Genomic DNA, 12,900 nt, shown 5'->3' on the forward strand with positions numbered 1-12,900 from the left:
AAAGAATGAAGCTCATCAATCACACTGATATATTCATTAAGCTCAATATTTGACTCGCCAACCAACAAAATTTGTCTCCATCTGAATCTTTTCCTTTAATTTCCTTTTTATATTAAAATCTGTAAGTGCACTGATTTCCCCGGGGGCTCAACGATGAATTCGGATATAAATTACAAATGCTTTAATATATTTTAGTTAATACAAATTGCGATAATAATTATTTCATGTAGAACATTACTATTATTGTAAGCAATCGTTTTAATTGAACAACATTAAAAGTTCACGGCGGAAATCATTTTGGGTGAATGCTTTTCCATGGAATCGGATCGTTTTGTTCGGATCTAACTTTAATTCCTGCCCTTTTTTTCAATGGTTGTTTTCAAGTTTGCCGTCGAGCCATGTTTACAGGGCTAATATAAGGATAACGGGAGGCACCCCATGTTCCTGAAATATTCAATGAGGCTTGGCTTTAATAAAAGGCAAATGCGTCGAAAAATCTGTAAAATAAGTGAAGAATTGGTTCGGTGCGTACGCCAATAATGCATATTTCAGAGAAATATAGGTCGACAGTAATTGGATGGATTGGATTTATATAGACTCAAATCCGCACATGCATGCACATATATACACACATGTGCCGAATTGAGCCTATTCGCTTCTCGTGGTCCTTGCCGGTGAATTCCAGCTTTTGCTATTTACAGTAAATTGCCGGCAGACNCTATATTTTCAATGGTGCATTAAACTTGCATAAATTATTCATTACATATGTACACACATATATATATTTATTTAACTTAAAATTAAATCAATTAGCATTCTACAGTAGTTTCAGGTAATTAGAAGCTATCGTAGTAAAAATAAACAGTACGTAATGTTTTTTTCTTTGTTTTTTTCAATTTTTTTGCGAGGGTATTTCAACTACCAGGTTATATGAACGCTCGGGGTGCCGGTGGTTTTGTGTTTTTATGCCGAGGAAGGATTAGGTCCAGGGAGATGAGCAGGTATTCCGGAGTGGAAAGAGGATTTCATTCGGATGGACTGGATAATGTAATGACGATGATGGGTGTTAATGGGCTGGTAAAGGAAGGAACCAACAAAATATAGACTTCGGAAAGAGCGATAGAGCCAGGGTAGGTCGGAATACAGCCGTGATAAACTGGGCCCTCGGGAGATGCCGAATATAAACCTGACACAACAGTTCATTAATCTTTTTAGACGCTTATTTTGTTCGGCCAAAAGTTCGCCGTAAGCAATACAGATGTAGTCGAAGAAGGAGAAAATGAGAGAAGAGACAGGCGTTTACGGGTGGAAAACGGTAGGAGGAGCCAGGACAGGCAGAGAGGCACTAAACCGACGGGAAATTTGGGAAATCTGAGGGTACCAGGAAAGGTTTCAGTCATGGATAATTCTTATAAACGTTTGTGACAGGGGCGGAAGGAAATGGGCTGTCATCCATGGCAAGGAAGGGGTTATGGGGAGGGATTTGAGGAAATGGCTAGAGCCTATGATAGCTGTACACTTTGTAGGACTGAGGTTGAGGGAATTTCCGTGAGCCCAGTTGTTGATGGAATTTAGGTCTTTCTGGATATTAGGATTGGCCAATAGTAGTTCAGAGGGGTAGAAGGACAGGTAGATTTGGACGTCATCAGCATAAAAGTAATAGTTACAATAATAGATGGAGTCGGAGAGGTCATTAATATAGAAACTGAAAAGGTTGGGAAGATACTAGAGCCTCAGGGAACAGCGGAGTTTAATGGAATGAAGGAGTGGCCGTCAGGTTTGACGGCTTGAAGTCGATTGGTAAGATAGAAATGGAACCACTGGATGGTGCTGTTAGAGAAAGAAAAGGATTCGAGTTTGGATAGGAGTGACGAGTGAACGACGGAATGAAAGGGTTTGGTCAAATCACCAATTATTATGATAGTAATTTATGTTGGTCTATTGAGAAGTAATGGTAATTTTGACTAGGGCAGAATGTGTGGATTAACCATTAAGGAAGCCGAGGCGTTAAGAAGATTGGAATATTCTAGGTGGTATGAGACTTCGACCTGACTAACCTCTCAAGGGGTTTGGTTTAACCAACAACCTCGATTTAATTCGAGACTTTTTTAAAGAAGATTGACAATAGAGCAATTAAATTTTTAAAAAATCTCGAATTATTACAAAAATTTATTTGATTTCATATTTAATTTTAAATTGGATAGGGTGTATAGAGCGGTAGTCATTAGGAGTAGACGGATTTGGAATTTTGTCGATAGAATGGACAAGGACGTTTTGCCAGGATAAGGGAAAAACGGAGTACTGATTTTTTTATTTTATTTTATTTTATTTATTTTTTTTTTTTTTTGGAGGGGGGAGTCCCCATTACCCATGACCCAAGTATTGGTGGAATGGTGATACCAGCAGCGCAAAACCGGAACCCGGGAAACGAGGACGAGCGGACCACCCCGGCACCACGAACAGTCGCGACGGGAGGGGAGACACGTACTGAGTCCCGGAGTTATAAATATGAAGTTGTACCGGAACTGAGACTGGAAGCAGAGTTGGTTTTGGGAGGAAAATTAAAAGTTGCATACAATTAAATGTAAAAATAGAGGATCTTTCTTCTAATTTAAGATTTTTTTAAAGATAAAATTGGTTATCATATGAAAATTAAAAGTTTAAAATTAATTGTAAATTAATGATCACTATTTAATTCGAGACTTTTTTAAATATGAAATAATTGTTTCATAGAGCAATTAAATTTTTAAAAAATCTTGAATTATTACAAAAATTTATTTGATTTCATATTTAATTTTAAATTACTTTATCTCAAATTTATAAAAAGAATCCTTTACTTTATATTTAATATTACATAATTTTAATTTTAGTTATAATTAATTTCCATAAAATCTTATAAGTAATTAATTATGTTTTATTTTTAAAAATCCCAAAATATACGTGAATTTTGCATTACATGCTTAAATTTCATGCAGCATTCTGTTTTTAATCATTTAAGAAAAAGTTAGATTGAAATTAAAAAGGCATAATTTGAAGTTAAAAAAAGAGTGATTTTTAAGTTTGAAAGATTAATTTTATATAAAAAATTTTAATTTGTTGTTAAATTCAACCTAAAAAAGTTAAATTTGACGGAAAAAAAGCTATACGTACAAACTGCTATGTATTATCTATCAGATGAAGAAAATGTGTATTTAGAGGCCACTTCCCAAAAGACGACTTACGATGACATTCCCTTAGACATGGTTTTTTACTGTACATACAACGTCAACCTACTAGTACATCACCTGCTTTACTCAAAAACGGATAAAGTAATTATTGAATTAGTTGAAAATATTGAAATTAGATCTTAAACTATTTACTGTTTTTATTTCTAGGTTTAGTAGTTTTTCAAAAACGATGGGAAATTGGTTACTGTTTCTGTCTTCTTATTTTCACTAATGATCTATCCCATGCACCAAAACAAATAAATTCGAGGTTTGACAATTTGAGGCTTGTGAGGAGGCCATGTGAGCCTTGCAAATTACATATATGTATAAATAATAAACAATCATCAAATAATGAAATTCCAAGTATAAAAAAGAAAAAATGAACCTTCAAAAAGGATTGAAATGAATAAATTTAAATATTCTAGAAAAAATAGTCTCCGCTGTTATTGTGTACAGTGATATTTCATAGGCTTGAGTTTGTTAATAATAAACGGTGTTTATACCGAACGTCTCCGTAATGAATACAAAGGTATCGTCACCACCAACAAAGACCGAACTACTGAATCTAATTAGTATAAACAGGACTACCTAATATCGTACCTCTTTATACTTAACTTCAACCAAAACTAGATGTGCCCGAGAATACAGATTGTAGATTGAAGTTGGGTGTTATAAACCAGGCGAAAATAGACGAACGGTTAACGAAAACTGCAGCTAACTAAGTACAAATTAATATTAGTTCAGGTAACAAATAAAAACTTTAAAGATGATAAATGTAAAGGAATAGAAAAAGCTTTAAAAATATGAATGATTATGTACATATTGACTACATGGTAAACAGTAATTTTTGGCCCACGGCAGTAGGCACAAAAGTACAACTACGTGAACTAATGAACTTCTATGACATTTAAGTAGAAGTTGTACAATTGATGAGGTTAAAAACTTTAGTAATCAAATTGGCAGATAAAACGATTACACCAGATAAATTCGTTTTAGCTTCATTAAATTGGTAGTGAGATCAATTAATAGTCATTGCGAGTTACCATTTCACTATTTCTTTTGGTACAAACGTGTTCCATTTAGATAATTACACAAAATACATTGAGGAATTCGAAACGTTAATTCGAAATTTCATCAATGGCAATACAAATAGACGAACAAACAAAGTAAAATTTCAACTTTGAACGTTGTTTAAAAAATATAAATATTGATATTTGATTGAGACACTGTGCTTTTAAATGATACGTTAGTTTGTTCAAAAACAAGACATATATGTTAATTATTTCATAAACTTTTATACCAGCATTGAAGTCATATTATCCCCCGCTCGCTCTTATGACCATTGGAGTATTTAATATTATTACATTAATCACATTCACAACAATTTAATTAATTACAAATATAACATATACATATACTGTAAATACATACAGATAACACACATATACATATACACATAAACACAGTGCAATATTTATATGTGAGGAAACGGAAAGGGAAAATTAAGAGAAACGGAACAGGGGACCAAACATTCGACCAGCCCGCCCTACAATTATCTATATGTCAGGGCTCATGCCTACTCGCTCTCTGTATGGGGCCAAAACATGACACTCGTCGATCAGAATTGACACACTGAGCAACACAGCAACAGCAAACAAACGGGTTTTGGCCCAAAAGGTTTTCGTGTGTCAGGTGGTTTCCCGCCTTGGCCATAAACCCGCCACATATCTGATGCGAAAGTGCTGCTCAGAAACTCCGGACTTCCTTTGTTGATAAACAAGGTGCTTAAATTAATTGATTAAAAACATTAACCATCTTACTAATTGATTTAATATATTGATCATAAAATGAAACTGTATTAAATTCGCCTGATGAGCTTATTCATTTTCAATGATTATGTGATAAGAAACTGAAATAATAATCAGGGTATCGACACTGTTTTATCAAAATTCTTTGCAAGAATGGCTTCGGAAAAAAATATGACCCACGCAAATTGGATTGTTTTATTGATGAGCAACAGGGACCGACGTCGGTGGTATCTACATACCTAAATTTTAAATCCGGCCTTTGAGCAATGATATTGGTCTATTTCGGGAAAAATAATAACCGATAAATATAAAATAAACATGTAGCTGTGTTGTGAATTGAAATTTTTTGGCATTGGTCCTCAGAACATTCTCTTTTGGTTATGCGTGTCTGAATTACTTACGTGATGGAGATTGTTAATATTACATTTACCGGTTGAAAATTACTGCAATATTCTGGAATACATGGAGATTAAAACAATATTGGTACGTGATGATAGAAACAAAGGGAAAAAGTAACATCAAATAATTACAGATACCAAGTTTCCTTTAAGTTGCGAAGAACATTATATTCACCCACCAGTCAACTTAAATTATATTTGTAGAAATGTGTAGAGATTAGTGACCGTTAATCGATATCTGAATAACTATATTTGTAGACTTGTGCCAGGTCGAAAGCCTCACGTTCACCTAACCCGCCGAGGTCTTGTCGGCACCGCCGCGTAAGGGGGCGCTCTTGCCCACTGAGACCCCTTTTCCACGGCGAAGACCCAATATTTTAATGTCTATCCTCGGGTTTTACGCGGGCGGATGACAACAGAATTACTTTTCTGATAACGCTATTTTACTAAAATTTATTTTACATTTCAATACACATGAAATTTACTTCGACCACACAATAAAATGTATGTACGGAAGGTCATGCAAATCAACCTCTTCATCCATATTCATTCATTATTTTGTTCACTGGGATAAAACCAGGTAATTTGGCCATCAGTCAAATTTATCCTAGTTATACTAACATCGTGACGGAAAACTCTGATGAACAATGAAATTTATTTAAGTTATTTCATGAAAAATTCTCTCACTGGTGTAGTTTAAAATCGTGATGACAACAAAGATGCCTATAGCTGTCATGTATTTCCATTTGAATTTTGGCTACATACATTTAACATTTAGGCACAGAAAAACGTATTACATAGCACATACATTTATTAAGCGTTTATATATACCAAAATTAAAATTATTAACGACGGTTTTTTTTTTAAGAGAAAGTTGATGATTTATAAGAAATGACAGTAAACCATATACAGAATGAGACTATTAATCATTTAAAGCTCCTAATTGGGGTTTTATTCAATACATAGGCTATGTTATATTGTAGGCATCATGTTATGATGATGCTGAATAGCTCCAAAATTAAAAAAATAGTATGGACTAGACACAAGAAATTAAATGTGAACACTTGCAGATGCCTCTTCGTGTTTCCGTTATTTATTTGGCAAGTTAATTAACTACAAATTAAATCTATCATGCGACAAGATATATAAAAATTATCAATTGTACCAACACATTTTTATTTATTTTGTCAAATAAAAGAATGTGTTGACAAGTTTAAGTAAATAGACGTATTAGATTGATGTTCTGAATGGGTACCAACTTAAAAAATATATATATAAGTAGGTACAGTACAAATGCACCTGCCATTTTGTTAGCTCTTATCTTTTATTTTCCCAAGATTCAGAATTATTTTAAAGTGTACGCTTGCTTATTTTAAAAAATGTGTTTTTTCCTTGAACTTTATATTAAAACATTTTTGTACATTCCTTGTAAAGTTAGAACGGTGTTCGTTTTTTAAATACGATACACAATTATTTGTCATAATCAATAATTCAATTTATATTTCAGCTGTTTATAATTATATTTTTATCTTTAGACCTTTGAATTGAATGTAAACACAGATGAAATTAACACGAAAAAAGTTCAAATTTTTAAATCCGAATGATGGTATAGTTTTACAGATTTTACTTGATTTAAAATAGTATTTAAATCTTTCGATTAATTAATCTTTTTATAAGGTTTTGTTTGAAATGAAAACACTAGTGCCACGAGCGGGATTCGAACCCACGACCTTCGGCTAAATTCGAAAGGTTGAGATGGGGAGTTGGTGTCCGTGTTGATGGAAGGATAGCTCAAGTGATTGATTAGAGCAGCGGCGTATTTAGCCGAAGGTCGTGGGTTCGAATCCCGCTCGTGGCACTAGCTTTTTCATTTCAACCAAAATTTTACGTAAAAAGATTAATTAATTAAAAGAAGTAATTTGGTCAATAGACCACTAAATATAAAGGATCTAACATCTAACATTGGCCCTGGCCTGTTATACGCCGCTGCTCTACCGCTTGAGCTATCTTGTACAACCTTACATAAAAAGATTAATTAATTGAAAGAAGTAATGCGGTCAATCAGACCACTAAATATAATGGATAGTATTTAAAGTTTATATTACTTTGAATGTTGTACGCTAATTTCTTTCATTAAAATATTTCTTTCTGTTAAAAGCCAGACTGCTTTAAAAAATATATAATTTCTTATGTGCTTGGTTGGGCTGCTTCTCACCATTTCGATTGCAATGGTGCAATGCACGCCTGAAAATGGCGCTATTGCTTTCGACGAAGATCCCAATCTTTCGCCATATCCTACCGAGAGCATGTTACTCTGAGCTCGACGTGACAATACACCTTTTAGGTTAGCGAGAGAGGGCGCTCCGTGAACGCTTTAGCTTCTTGAAGAGCTAGTTAAGGGGGAGTCGGTCGGTAAACGACAGATCCTTCGTCCGCCTGTAGAACCCGGGTACCCTGGAACATTGAGTTCGTACGGTTGAAAGGTCCTTTCGAATTTTCAGTAGGCGAATATCTCATGGATGCCAAGAGGCGAATGGACTCGACCTCTAAAGAGTTCTCAGAAGAGCTAATTATTAGTGACAATGGGAACGGTCGAGGCGACGATCCGCTATCCCGAGTTTGCAATCGGCTGTAAAATTTCGCCTATAATCTTAATCTTCTCTCTTGTAGAAAGGTATTATTGATCTCTGTTTTTCTAAAGGCTTCAACACAAATAATAAATAAACATTATCTCACTTTATGTGGAATTATCCATCAAACAAATTATACTATTATTAACACGATTGATAGAAAATGAATTGTCTTTTCCACAATAGGCTCTTTTTATAGAGTTCCACATAATCAGGATGGACACCATCAAAAATTAAAATATACCATTCATTAGTTAAAACAGTCAGTTTTGTTGTTTCAACTGTTCTTATATTTCAACCAGTTAACTATTTTCATCAGAATATGGTTCTTAATTTAAAAAATTATACGTTCTACTTGCCAAAGAAGACTCATTGAGACTATAGTAAGAATAAACCCACTTTCATTTTTTACCGAAGTCAATTCAAACTTTCGGTTTTGTGAGGAGAAGGTACGCATACCCAATAGCTTCATAAAGTAAAATGGGACAAAAGCAAATGAACTGCATCCTAGATATTGCCTTCTATTTTAGCAGATAGAAGTTTATCAGACACACATGAAGGAAGATTCGAAACTTACAAAACGGTCTGGAAGGAAATAATACGGCATGAGACGGAAAAAAGTAATAAAATTTATAAAAGAATCGGGGGGAGACTCACCGGTATATTATAAGAACAGAATACAATAGCTCCTCAATAGCGTGGTACAAACAAAAAGTTATCCTGAAATTAACTGTTGAAAAAAAAAGAATAAATGACAGACTGCTAAATTGAAAAAAGACTGAAGTCAATATTTATTATTGAATTAATGTAAATAGTTAATATAACTGCGATTTTTTTTTTTACTTTTGTTTTTACGTTGGAACAAAAGGTGTTTTATTAAAATCCTAAAAAGGTTTACTTGTCCACATCTGTTCATTGATTTCATTTCTTCATCACCAGGAATACAAAAAGGGTCAAAAATTGCTTCACATTCGTACATTTTAAAAAATAAATGCTGATTAAAATCGCATCCGTTTGGTAATTTACGATCCTGCATTACGTTCCTTACTACTTACACGTCACAATTGCTAATACAACAAGTATACATGTGTAAAGTACCATCTGCGGAAGTTCTGTAGCTGAATATATTTGTTAACGCTGAAACTCGATTATTCCCAATATAATTAACTCGCGGAGCTCATTCGGCTTCACTTCGGCGAACAGACTAGTTTAAAACAGCTTCGTTACAACGTTCATTAATTCATGAAATAAAACACAGAATCACACCGCTCCCCGTAGTGTTCCGCTAAAAAAATATGGTCCAAAAAGCCGGTTGCCCAGCAATGCGCACCAAGCACCAGTCGAATTGAATGTTAACGATTTTGAATAATGTAACGAGGATTTTCTGTTGTTCAGAAAACACAGTTGAACCTATTCAAAATCCCGTTAATTGAGAATTTGGATTCTCGCTCCACAATATTCGGCTCAGCAGGTCCGATTCCATGTCCGTTTCAACGAGGTTTCGTGAAATGAAATCCAAACGCCTCGTTGGATCTCCCTCCCGAATGCCTTGTGAGAAATGAGCACGATAAAGAGGAAGATGATAGGGGTATTCACGATCTTTGTTAACTCTGTTAGGTCGTGTTAGATCCAGAAAAATGATGGCGTAGACTTGTAAGAATTATAATTAGACTTGTAATTGCTCGATATAACAGACCAGGGCCAATGTTAGATGTTAGATCCATTATATTTACTGGTCTATTGAACAAATTACTTCTTTCAATTAATTAATCTTTTTATGTAAGGTTTTGGTTGAAATGAAAAGCTAGTGCCACGAGCGGGATTCGAACCCACGACCTTCGGCTAAATACGCCGCTGCTCTTACTACTTGAGCTATCGTGACTTCGATCTACACGGACACCAACTCCCATCTCAACCTACAACCATTCGAATTTTCGCTCCTTTTGCCATTTTTCAAATGTGTAATCAGCATTCATTCTCGGCGACATATGAAGTGGCTACGGGGAGTTGTTGGTGAAGCTTTACTTCGTTTTACTTATTAGATCCATTATATTTAGTGGTCTATTGACCACTCGAAGTCACGATAGTTCAAGTGGTTAGAGCAGCGGCGTATTCGGCCGAAGGTCGTGGGATCGAATCCTGCTCGTGGCACTTGCTTTTTCATTTCAACCTAAACCTTACATAAAAAGATTAATTAATTGTTAAATGTTAGGTCGAAAATGTAGTCAAGTTGCTATCCGTTAGGGGGTAGGTAACCAACATGGCAGCCATGAATTTAACAGCTGTTTTTTGTTTACACGTACTTTGTATTCTTAAATACGGATTAATACAATCAGACCAATAGATTTCCTTTGTTTTTCCTATAAAGTTGTTGGCTGTTAGACGTTAGGATACAAGTTAGGCATGTCGGAACAAACTGAAGCGTGTCATTTGTTAGTACTTTTCGAATGCATATATAGCATTTTGAATGAAAGAGTTGATAAATTTCCCTTTTGTATTGACTTGTGGCATCTTATAATTTAACACAAAACGAAACCATAACAAACAACAACAAGTCTTCAACGACTGTTATAGCTTTATTTTTGGTTCAACCAGTCTCCACGCGCAGCATCGCGGAAAAATTGACGTTTAACATGGTAAGAAAAGAAGGGAGCTTTCACAATCTTACTGACATTCCTCTATTCGAGTTAACACAAGTTAACATCTTACAAATATCGTGAATACCCCTAGTGTCTCCACTGGAGGTTCGACGGTGGCTACAAAAGAAAGAGTCTCCCCATTGGGATTAGGAATAATCCTTACACACGAGCACATATCCTAAGGGACTGCTACCGGATGGTGGGGCGTATCCATTAATATTGAGCTTACAAAAATGGAACCAATTTCGCTCCAAAACTCCCATCAATTTCATTGGAGGGCTAAAATGCTCATCCCGGAGCGGACGGAGTGTCTTGAAGGTATGCTACAATAAATTGACCAAATCAATCTCTATCGCAGGTAAACGATCATCAATTCCCGTAACGACTAGACATATAACTGAGAACATTTCCTCCGTACGATAACGCGAGAAAAACTACAAAGTGGGTTGGCTGTCCCTCCAAATCCGAATAAGATTTTCTATTTTTCCACAAGTAATTTCAAACGTTTGCAGCGATCACAAGTCAAAAATTCGATTGACTCCTTGAGTCTAATATTAAATGAAGTGCCTGTATATTGCTTTGAGCGCCCAGTGAATAACTGCTGTTACCTACAAACATACATGAACACCCCTCAATTACTTGAAATATTCGCCTGACCGACTGACCCGAAGAATCGACGATCTCTCTCTAACTGAGAGGTGAGGATTTTCCTCAACGGAATGCAACACCTCTATTTCGTTTTCGGGCGTTACTACCGGATTTGATAGGTAGCGCTACCATAGGTAAATGACCCAGTCTACCCAAATTCTGATATAATATAATACGATGATCAGGGTGTCTCCTCTCCGAAAACCTCACTCTGAAAAAAAGGGAAAAAAGATCAACTGAATGAATTCAAACGTACGGTAACCATTAAGAAATCGCAAACAACCTATAAAGAAGGTTGTTGTTGCAGACCTTCCTTTCTGCATCCACAAAAACAAACAGCATATCTCTCTTCTCGGCGCTTGTATACTCTTTTGTTCGAAAGCATAATATGAAATGAATACTCAAGTCTACATTATTGTGCGATAGAACCCAAATGGTTTCAAGAGGAGTGACTTCGAGAAAATAAAAATAAAAAATAACAGTAAGAGAGTTCATTGACATTGGAAATTTAACTGGACGTAAGAGAACATGGAACCATTGATATTTTAAACACATATTTACAACTAGGTAAGAAAGCTACAACAAAATAGAAGATAATACCATAACCCTGTCAAAACAAGTGAGAACATATTTTTCCTTGCAAAAGGCAAAAAATCGGGCATAACTCAGAAATGGTTGATCTTATCTAAATTTTCCTTCCAGTAAAAATGGCATTAAATAAGCACTAGAATCGAATTGTACAATAAAAATATGGGATTCTTGCTTAAAATAACAAAGTTACTGTCATTTCCCAGCTAGATGAGAAAGTTATGTTAAATCTGTCACCACCCTGCGATTCCTTACCATAATTAACGTGGAGTTTGATAAGACCATTTTTGCTAAAGTTAATGATTTCCAGATTAAATGTTTGCTACACGCTGTATATATGTATATTTTTTTATTTATGTTTAAAAAAACAAAGCTTAAATAAGCTCTTGGTTCTATTTAAATCTTCAATGCCAAGGTTTTGAAACATTTAACCCCAGAATAAAAATAAAAATTCAAAAATACAGGATCATATTATTCTTCAGGTGGTACGAAGTGATCAAACGACATTATTTCAACAATGGAACACGTGGAGAGAAACGGACGACACTCGAGTTTTTAATTTGTTCTGAACGTGCTACACAGTTCGTTGGTGGTAATGGTGAACTTTTTTTAATTTACTGACTTTAACGTACATGTTTCCATGTTTCTATAACCACCACTCACACAAACCTAAGTACAAGCAAAGTTATTATATAAAAAAAGAATAACTGATATCATTTCCATTGATTCGTTTGATGCCACTTCTATAACGATAAAAAATAAATTTTAACTGAAAAAAATTTACGTTTTTGGCTGGATTTGTACAGGGATTTTTTCCTGCTACACCGCTGTCCTTGTTCCATTTACATAACTTCTCTGCATTTTATACAATTCCAAATATTTGACAGCCGTTAGAAAAAGGCCATCCGTTTCAACAAGATTTTGATGTATGTCCTTAAGTGAGAAAAATGGGGATGAAATCAACAAAAACACTTCGAATATTT

This window comes from Cimex lectularius, unplaced genomic scaffold (assembly GCF_000648675.2).
Source record: "Cimex lectularius strain Harlan isolate CLEC.00 unplaced genomic scaffold, Clec_2.1 scaffold344, whole genome shotgun sequence".
Taxonomy (NCBI): Eukaryota; Metazoa; Arthropoda; class Insecta; order Hemiptera; family Cimicidae; genus Cimex; species Cimex lectularius.